Here is an 11641-nt window from a genome sequence, read left to right as displayed (position 1 = left end):
ACCAACTCACTAACACGTGTGACCAACTGCAGCCATGCTACGAGGTTCCCCCGGCTACACACACACGGGCTCTTACGCCCCGTAGCTTCTAGGGAACCCACCCCAACTGGGGTCTGGGTCTCGACCACTGGGTCCCACAGCCTCGCCCTTACAAGGACGTCAGGCCGCGGGTCCCACGGTCTCGCCTCTGAGCCGCACAGGGTCCCAGCCCTTACAAGGACAGCGGGACTAGGGGTCTCAGGGCCCTGTCTCTTCCAACTCCGTCTTCGATCTTCACTGGTTAACAACTCCCCGAGCGCTCCCGCGCATCCCCCTTTATAGTGCTCCGCTCCCGGGGAGACGGAGCCCATGCGGACCTCGATTAGAGCACCCACCCCAGTTGACCAATCAACACGCGCTGCCACACGATCCTTTTTCCCATCTTGTGTCAGTGCACACAACCACTCACCACGCGCCGGCACATGATCCATCACTGTCAGCGCGCGTCACCACTATACCACGCGATGTAGCCACACCCGACGCGCTCACACACGCTCCCCCCTTGTCAGCGCGTACCGCCACTACACTTGTATGCAATATCTACAATGGTTTGTGTTCCTGGTGTGTAAACAGAAAAAACTAACTGCAAAACACGCACAAATAATCACGAAGATGAATAGCAAAACAAAAACTCACTGGGCATGACGCACCAACCGGGCCTTGATATGGGAAAAGGCAGCGGCAATAACCACGATGTGTTCATTGCCCTTTGCTGAAGGCTACCGAATGTTTGCAAGGCTCAACCAGGACACACAGTGAGTTGGTCGCCCCTCTATCTGTCCCCCTCCTACTTTACATAGCCATGCCTACACTGCCAACTGTTAATATACTCTGCCCACTGATCATAGGCCTTACTAGTCCATCTATCAGCAACGCCGGAGGACCCAGAGAAAAATCCGGGCTTCCACGGCGTTGGGGGGCGCAACCGTCGGAGTGGCAAAGCCTGCCCGATAATAATCCTATACGATGCAACTCTCTTTGTCCCGCGTTGAAATAATCGTGTCAGCTGCGTTGCGAAAACGAGACTAACGCGACGAGGCGAAGTGGATGTGGCCGAAATGACTCCCAACGATTGGTGGGAAATGGTGCACCGCGTGCATCATCACCACCATCACCACCACCGCAATCACCACCACCATCACCACCGCCATCACCACAGTCATCACCATCACCACCACCATCATCATCACCATCATCACCATCACCACCACCATCATCACCATCATCGCCACCATCATCATCGCCACCATCATCATCGCCACCACCATCGTCGCCACCACCATCATCACCATCATCGCCACCATCACTCTACCACAACCGTTCTCATCAAACAAGCGGAGGGTGAGGGGGGGGTAGGGGGTGTGGGGGGGGGGGGCTCGGCTCTCCCAGGAGGCCGTCAGAGCTGCCTCTTCAATAACGAGGTCGATCCTGGGGGGACATCCCGGGACAGGTGGCAACCCGAAGCAGACAGTCCCTGCGTGCGTTCACCTCGCCACCTCCGCACGCCGAGAGATTCGGGCGAAGGTTGCGGATTCTGGGACTCTGGAGTCGAGATTTATCATCTCAGGGAGGGAGGGGGGGTGAGAGTCTGCCTCGTTCGTGCCATCTCGGTTGCGTCGTTTTGTCCGATTGTTCGTGTCGTTTGTTCCGTCTGCGTTGGTGGTGTCGGTGTCGTTCCGTCTGCGTTGGTGGTGTCGGTGTCGTTCCGTCTGCGTTGGCGGTGTCGTTCCGTCTCGTGATTCCCGAGCCGACTGTCCAGCAACTCTGTTCGTTGCGGGTGCCTCCGCGTGCCGGGTTAAAAGTAATAAGAAGAATCGACACTCGTTCGCGGGCGTGAACATACTCTATGCAACATACCTGGAGCCAAAAACTAATCAATGTAAATAATCGATAATTAATCGATGAATAATCGTTACCCCCGTTTTCTCCGGAGTATAAGACACGATCCGGGAAGTAAGACACCACTCCAGATGTCTTCCCGGTATAAATAAAGTTAACACCGTACACAGCTACCGGAGTATAAGACGCACTCCCAAACTTTTGCTTTAACGTAGCGTGACGGGGGGGGGGCAGGGGGGGGGGGTTATTGAGTGCGTCTAACAATCCCGAGATTATTCTCATCGTCTATCCCTGGGCTGCTGGGGGGGGGGGGGGCTAGGAAGGGGGGGGGGTGATGCTGTGAAGGAGCGAGGTGGAGGCGTGTGCACCACACACACGCGTCCTGTGTATTTGTACATATCGCAGCGAGACGAGGTGCTGTTGATGACGACGGGAACAATCGAGCATTGCAAGGAACTAAAAGAGGATGTGGGGATGATTGATGACCTTGGGTGGTGGCCTCGGTTCTTAACTAGCGGGACATGACGTGAGGTCACCACTTGTGAGTCAGTGTTGCGAAGGCCAGGGCGGGGGTGGGGTTTAATGTTTGCGTAAATATTACAATGCCTCGCGTGTGCGTGGGGTCTAGTAGGAGGAGGGAGGAGATGATGAGACGTCAACCAGCCGGAGAGGCGGTGAGTGCCGTAGGCTTTGCACGGACCGACCAGGAGCAGAACTAAACTATTTTGTCAGTGTTATTGTATACCAGGTAAGCCCTCTGGCTCTCACAAAGCAGATGGCTCGACGAAGTGGCTGCTGATATCATCGCGAGTCAATGTGTTGCTGCACAAATAATACTCGAAACCCCGTGATGTTGATTCTAGAACGTGGAGGGGAGAAGCCGGAGACAAACAAATGCACGCGACCGCGGGAAGAGAGACACCGCAAACTCCAAATATACAGCAGGGTTCAAGGTGGGGATCGAACCCACGGCATCCTGCATACCAGCGAGGAAGTTAACATCTCCTAGCTACCGTGGCAGCGAGCGCGGGGGCACGAGGTGCCACCCCCTCCCCCCGCTGGTGGCCAAAGCTACGAGCTGGGCCCCCCCACCCCCGACAACCACTATGATATTTGATTTCAACAAGGGCGTCAAATAACAACAAAAAACTTGAGAACGCTGTTTACATTTTTTTTAATGAAAAGTATTCCATTTACGTTCCACGTTTTATTTCAATTCAGTTAAGAGCAGTAACGTAATGCTACAAAGAGGTGACTACGACTACGGAGCTGTAGTGGCTGCATTGTGTAGATGGAGCGCCTCCTACAGCATTAAATGTTCGCGACCGTGAGCGTACGGAAGATGTGGTTAGGGCAAGAGGAGTCGCGATGTCTAATAATCGCCTCTAGGGTTTGACTGTGCGAGACAAATCAAATATTGGGGCCTCACCTTGCTGCACCCGCTGAGCTGATAATGTAGTCACTACACCACTGATAATGTAGTTACTACACCACTGATAATGTAGTTACTACACCACTGATAATGTAGTCACTACACCACTGATAATGTAGTCACTACACCACTGATAATGTAGTCACTACACCACTGATAATGTAGTTACTACACCACTGATAATGTAGTCACTACACCACTGATAATGTAGTCACTACACCACTGATAATGTAGTAACTACACCACTGATAATGTAGTCACTACACCACTGATAATGTAGTAACTACACCACTGATAATGTAGTCACTACACCACTGATAATGTAGTCACTACACCACTGATAATGTAGTCACTACACCACTGATAATGTAGTTACTACACCACTGATAATGTAGTCACTACACCACTGATAATGTAGTCACTACACCACTGATAATGTAGTAACTACACCACTGATAATGTAGTTACTACACCACTGATAATGTAGTCACTACACCACTGATAATGTAGTCACTACACCACTGATAATGTAGTCACTACACCACTGATAATGTAGTCACTACACCACTGATAATGTAGTCACTACACCACTGATAATGTAGTTACTACACCACTGATAATGTAGTCACTACACCACTGATAATGTAGTCACTACACCACTGATAATGTAGTCACTACACCACTGATAATGTAGTCACTACACCACTGATAATGTAGTCACTACACCACTGATAATGTAGTTACTACACCATGATAATGTAGTCACTACACCACTGATAATGTAGTCACTACACCACTGATAATGTAGTCACTACACACTGATAATGTAGTCACTACACCACTGATAATGTAGTCACTACACCACTGATAATGTAGTCACTACACCACTGATAATGTAGTCACTACACCACTGATAATGTAGTAACTACACCACTGATAATGTAGTCACTACACCACTGATAATGTAGTTACTACACCACTGATAATGTAGTCACTACACCACTGATAATGTAGTCACTACACCACTAATAATGTAGTCACTACACCATTGATAATGTAGTAACTACACCACTGATAATGTAGTCCACTACACCACTAATAATGTAGTCACTACACCACTAATAATGTAGTCACTACACCACTAATAATGTAGTCACTACACCACTAATAATGTAGTCACTACACCACTGATAATGTAGTCACTACACCACTGATAATGTAGTCACTACACCACTGATAATGTAGTTACTACACCACTGATGATGTAGTCACTACACCACTGGTAATGTAGTCACTACACCACTAATAATGGAGTCACTACACCACTGGTAAAGTAGATACTACACCACTGATAATGTAGTCACTACACCACTGATAATGTAGTCACTACACCACTGATAATGTAGTTACTACACCACTGATGATGTAGTCACTACACCACTGATAATGTAGTCACTACACCACTGATAATGTAGTCACTACACCACTGATAATGTAGTCACTACACCACTGATAATGTAGTCACTACACCACTGATAATGTAGTTACTACACCAATGATGATGTAGTCACTACACCACTGATAATGTAGTCACTACACCACTGATAATGTAGTCACTACACCACTGATAATGTAGTTACTACACCACTGATAATGTAGTCACTACACCACCGATAATGTAGTCACTACACCACTGGTAATGTAGTTACTACACCACTGATAATGTAGTCACTACATCACTGATAATGTAGTTACTACAAAACTAATAATGCACTGTGTAACAATTTGTTTTTGTTCTTGGGCAGTAAGCCCACCAGTTCATCTTAGTTCCAGCTGCCTAAGTGCATATATATCTGCATTTTTCTGAGATGGCATCAAGATGCTGCAAGCATCCGGCAGACGCATTTTGCTATATCTGTGGCCAATTTTTCAAGACAAGAGCGAAAAAGTACTCTGTGGAAGCATCTGCTAAGATGTGCTGAGGCCGACAAGGCATATTTCGGCATGCCTGTCGGGGATCAAGACAAACCCTGGGCACCTCATTTCACCTGTGAGCAATGCAACAAAAACTCTGGAAGGTAAGATTGACAATTGTTGCTCAGGATTTTATGTTGTGAAATTTGTTTTAAAAAATTACATTGTAAAAGTTTTCCAATGTTTATTTCTAGATTTGAAGCTTTCGTGACTGCAAGGATTCATACTCTTAGTTCTTTCGGTAAAAGTCACGTAGGTAAAAAATGAATTTAAAATTAATAAAAATAAAACAATAAAATCAAGACGTTTCGGAGGCAACACAAGTCTCCGTCATCAGGTGGGACCGTCACAGCCAGATTAGCTGCATCAAGTGAGGCAGAAATTAGCCGGAACCCTGTTCCGGCTAAAAGAATGATCACAGCTAACCCCGCGCGGCATCTCCCGTAACCTGTCAGGGGATTCAATCCCAAAATGTACTGATTACGAAGATAACGTGAAATGTTGCGAGAATCTCTTACACACTAGTCATGGGTGAAATAAATGTATTTTTGTAGGATGGTATTGAGGGGAAAAGAGAGCCATGAAGTTCGCTATCCCAAGAATTTGGCAAGAACCCACTGACCACTCAAGTAACTGCTACTTCTGCATGGTGGACCCTTCCAAACGTAGGACTGGCAAGAATGCACCTATCACCTTCCTTCATCCATCACCCCGGCGCCACACTGCCATGAGCTCCCCGTACCCACTCCTCCGGAGAGAGAGCAGCCGTCTTTAGAAGAGAGCAGCAAGTCAGAGCGCAAGGAAGACATTGTAGATCCAGATGACAATTTCAGAGGTGGAGCTGAGGAGAGAAACCCAGACCTCAACGACTTGATCAGAGATCTTGGTCTCACCAAGTCCAATGCTAGGCTTTTGACGTCTAGGCTCAAGCAGTGGAACTTGTTGGATGAAAGTGTGCAAGTTGCAAGTAACTTTCGACCTTGCGATTGCCCAGGGGTAGTGGTGCCGGCGACGACGGCGGAGGTGACAGTGATGACGATGACGGCGGTGATGGCGTTGATGTCGAAGTGCGGAGGAGCTGCGATTCCGTCACCGGTAATCTGATGCCACCTGGCAGGGGATGAGAGAATCAGTTTCATTATTCAGTTTTCGTGTCTATTTAACTGTGGCATAATTATTTGTTGCCGCGTGTGATTTCAATGTCTGATATGCAACAAATATTGTGCCAAATGTAACCAAAATTGTGCTGTTCTGGTTATGCATTGGGTGGCGTGTCGAGACGTGAAGCATCCATTAGGAACTATATTTTCAGCGAGCAGTGCACATTTGTGACAGGCGAACGACCCTCGGGATCGGACATGACAAAAATACTCCTTGAGAATCTGTTATCCGATTGGTTGAGTAATCGAACCGGTAATTGGTAGGGAAATCAATCACTCAAATCACTCAAATAAAACATACAATAAGATATCGCAGCTCTAGCGGTGAGTGATGCAGGGTGTAGTGGTGGTGAGCGGTGCGGGGTGTGGTGGTGAGCGGTGCAGGGTGTAAGATGGTGAGCGGTGCAGGGTGTGGTGGTGGTGAGCAGTTCAGGGTGTGGTGGCGAGTTGTAGCGAGTTGTGACGTGTCTTGGTGGTGAGTTGCGGGGAATGGTGGTGAGTTGTGGGGAGTGGTGGCGAGTTGTGGTGAGTTGTGGCGAGTTGTGACGTGTCTTGGTGGTGAGTTGTGGGGAGTCGTGGTGAGTATGGCACCGCTCACCTCCCCGTGCGTGGGACGTCTCTCTGTGCCACGTCGCGCGTGCGAACCACACAGCGAGCAGCACCGCCCCGACGAACGGGAGGAGGAGCCGGAGTCATTGGAGGGATCCTAGGAGTGCGCGTGGGGGAGGGACATGGGGAAGAGAGCCAAGCAGAGCGGCTTAGGACAGACATTACGGACTCGACTCCCCAGCAACTTATACCCTGGGATTCATTTTCTAAATGCTGCTAGGCTGGCTTGCAAGTAGGCACTTGGCATTAGGCACTCCCACTAGAACACAAGGTATCCCTGGTCCGCAATAATCCTATATTATTGTGCCATGCAATCCTATCTTGGGTAGCGAAAACAACAGTCGTTGCCTTATGGACAGACCCCCCCCCCCCTCCCACCATAGGAATGTGTAATTTCCACCGCTGGTTCTCAGCTGCAAACCAGAAATGAGTACCTCTGTAACTCTCATTTGAGCTGGAAATCACTTTGCCTTTAAAAAATAGATATGTGTATTATATTATTCCTACACGGGTTTACCGTGGAAAGCCTCACTATATCTTCCTTCCTTTGGAGGGCCCTGCCAAGTTTCCGCAGGAAGGGGGCGGTAATTGCTCTGAACAATGCCAATTGATTAACTCGACTGACATTGCTATGGAACCTACGAACAGGTTCCTGAGTGTAAGACGCTCGGGGGGGGGGGGGGGGGGGCAGCGTTGATGGCAGTGGCTATCGTGAGTGAGAGGAGCACCAACAGGGCGACCTGAACACCGGAACCCTGTTCCGGCTAAAAGAATGATCACAGCTAACCCCGCGCGGCATCTCCCGTAACCTGTCAGGGGATTCAATCCCAAAATGTACTGATTACGAAGATAACGTGAAAGGAAACAAATCAATGGTCCCCGACAGAAGTCTTGGAAGGGGGAGTGGGGGAGTAAGTGACATGGTCCGAGTCATTGTGTGGCTGGGCTAATGGCTTAGCAATTGCGGTAGAGACAACACGAGTGGCTTACAGGCGAATTGGTAGGGTTATAGATGAGGGCGATGGCGACGCACGCCTGTAATATGGCACCGTGGAGGCAGCAGCAGTGAGGGTTGGTGGGTCTCGCACAGATGGTGTCAAACTTCCTTCCCGTGGGCGTCGAGGAGGAACCCGTGCCCTGGCTCCTCAGGAGGAAGCGGTGCAGCAAGAACATGGACTCCACTTGTGACGTCCGTACGGGATAGTGGTGTGCCCCTAGCATGCGTGGGGTTTCTCCTGGTGCACTGATTGGTTGGCTGCGGACCGCAAACACTTGGACAATTGAACCTTATGGCGGACCCCAGGGTCTCGAATAAACGGAAGTCAAAATCGTAAATAATTAATTATAGGTCATTCCATCCCACCGCGCACATAAACGCCACGACCAGCCTGGCGCGGATCATTCTGTTGTCGTGTCCAAGCGCAGCAGCGAGGACGAATGAGCAGAAGAGTTGAACAAGGGAATGCACTCCATGCTCGGGTATGGGCAGGATCATAAGTCTTATCCAAAGCTAATCAAACTGCCTACACGACTCAAGTCCTTTATTTGTCATAACGGGGTATGCAAACTAAAGTGAAACTGCTCTCTTATCTTCATTGTTATTTGTGACCTACAAATGTCTGCAGCCAGGATCAATCGATGACAATCCTATTACCTGCAGATATTTAACAGATGATATGTGTGGCACCATTAATTCCTCCTGTTTGATATGCATCTGTGCAGATGTTTTTTTTGCGGTTAAGCCATAGTCCCCACATACCGCTCGTATCAATGCGGATAAGAGGAGCGGCCACCCACTACTCTGTAGAGTAACATTGGTATAAACGCTTGTTACAATCATGGGTGGAAAAAAACAGATTTTTCCAGAGGCAGGCATCGGGTTTTTTCTTTAATACAATTAAACCCAATTTCCGAGAATTAAAACCTGGTTTAATGAACACAAAACTCTGATCCAAGGCTGAGGCTGCTTCCTCGTCGGTGCTGCTATCGTACTCGGAGGGCCGTCGGGCACGGGGTAGTCGTAGAATGCGGCGGGCAGGTTGGTCTTGATGAACACGAGCTTCTCCACAATCGTGGGCGCCAGTGAGTTCCTTGGCTTGGAATGGATGAAGCCCATCGTTGAGAAGTGCGGTTCTGCAATTAGAACCAATTAAACCGGATTTCTCCCAATCTCAGATGATTGGGTTTAATATAAAAAGACAATTAAACCCGATTGTAAAAAACCCGACTGTGCCACCCTTGGTTACAATATGAACAGGGCATTGAAAACGCGTACTATTTTACGTACTGTTTACAAAGTGTGTTCACAAATCCACACTGAGAAACACGATGATTGACAGAGGGGTGTACATTTTTTTTTCGATAGTAAGCAGTTTTCAGTTTTAAAGGTATCGTTTAACAAGACAACACTTGCCACCATCCTTCAAACCCATTGGTGAAAAAGAGCAAACATTTTGTTCATGTTGTTTACTTTATGGTTCTTTCGGTAAAGCCACGTAGAAAGAAAATACATTAAATAATAGAATACGACGTTTCGATTGCAACACAAGCAACCATCATCAGGTACGAATGAATGAGAAAACAAGCATAGTAAACTTAGAAATATAATGCAACACAACCCAGAGAGTCGGCTAACACAAGAGTCAACATCCTACCTGGCTGATGAACCTTGATTTGAAGCTTTCGTGACTGCAGGAATCCACTCTTTGGTTCTTGCGGTAAAGTGACGTGGGTAGGAAATCAACTACATCACGACGTCTCGAACGCAACACAAGCGTCCGTCTTCAGGCGAAACGTCGCGACTTACTTTAGTTTATTTATAAGGACGTGACTTTACCGCGAGAACCAGAGAGTTTGGTTGATGGACGTTCTTCCAAAGAATGCTAAATTTGCGAGAGACTAAACATAGACACGGAGACACACAGACAGACACACAAGTAGAGAGAGAACACACAGTGAAGATGCTTGACAGGCTGCTGCTGCTGCTGCTACTGATTGAAGGCCTCTCCACACCGTGATGAACAAATGGTAAACGCCTGTTAGGCACAAAACGACGAGAGGCCAGCACTAAACAATGGCTTAAACTATTGTCACAAAAATATAATTGTCTTCATATTGTTAGTTCCAAATAAATACGAAATGCTAAAGTTACTTCATTTGCGATGCTTAGAATGTCGTCCAGCAGAGCATCGCATGGTCAAGGCCGAGTTTAAGAATAGAAGGCCAATTTGAAAAGATCATCAATAAGAGAGGCTTCATCGATCTCGTGAACATGATGTGTCGTGCAATCCGCACCACCCGACAAAGTCAATTAGCAAGGTTTGCCACGTAAAGAAGGCGATTAAAGGTAATAACTGTACATGTCGTGGGTTTACTCTCCAACACACTATTTGGTGTTTAGTTTACGTGACAAACCTTACTCATTGGATGTGTCGGGTGGTGGCGGACTTGACGACACATTCATATTCACGCGATCTAATCCACAAACCTCTACTATCGATTATATTGGTCGCGAAAACCTCCTCCGCTTTGTTAAACTTGACAACCTCAGATCGCGGTCGTTTACCAACGATGCGAGCCCGAGGCCTGGCGCAGGAGGCCTCCACCACCTCCACCTCCTCCACCACCACCTCCACCATCACCACCTCGTCCATCACCATCTACTCCATCACCACCTCCATCACCACCACCTCCATCACCACCACCTCCATCACCACCACCTCCATCACCACCACCACCATCACCACCACCTCCTCCACCACCTCCACCATCACCACCACTTCCATCACCACCTCCACCACCTCCATCACCACCACCACCACCTCCATCACCACCACTTCCACCACCATTTCCACCACCACCTCCACCACCTCCACCACTTCCACCACCATTTCCACCACCACCTCCACCACCACCTCCACCACCATTTCCACCATCACCACCACCACCTCCACCACCACTTCCACCACCACTTCCACCACCACCACCACTTCCACCACCACCTCCACCACCACCTCCACCACGTCCACCACCATCACCACCTCCACCACCACCACCACCTCCTCCATCACCATCACCACCACCTCCACCACCACCATCACCACCTCCATCACCACCACCTCCTCCACCACCACCACTTCCACCACCACCTCCACCACCACCACCACCTCCACCACCACCACCTCCACCACCATTTCCACCACCATTTCCACCATCACCACCACCACCTCCACCACCACTTCCACCACCACCACTTCCACCACCACCTCCACCACCACCTCCACCACGTCCACCACTTCCACCACCACCTCCTCCACCACCACCACTTCCACCACCACCACCACCTCCACCACCATTTCCACCACCACCACCTCCACTCGTAGCAGCAGCAGCGGCAGCAGCTGGGCCCGCGTTGGCCTTGCCACTGATCACACGACGAGGCGATTGCTTGGGTCGTCGCGATTAACGGTCGCGATTCTAATCAGTAATCGATTTCTCTCCAGCCCACTCTCTCCACTTCGTATTTACTCTTCTATCGATCTGGCGTGCCCACTGTTGCTCGCTCTATCAGCCTCAATGTCAGGTGAGA

This window comes from Lethenteron reissneri, chromosome 15 (assembly GCF_015708825.2).
Source record: "Lethenteron reissneri isolate LAM-NWPU_2019-01 chromosome 15, ASM1570882v1, whole genome shotgun sequence".
Taxonomy (NCBI): domain Eukaryota; kingdom Metazoa; phylum Chordata; class Hyperoartia; order Petromyzontiformes; family Petromyzontidae; genus Lethenteron; species Lethenteron reissneri.
The sequence above is the reverse complement of the archived record's forward strand: the minus strand, read 5'-3'. Positions refer to the sequence as shown.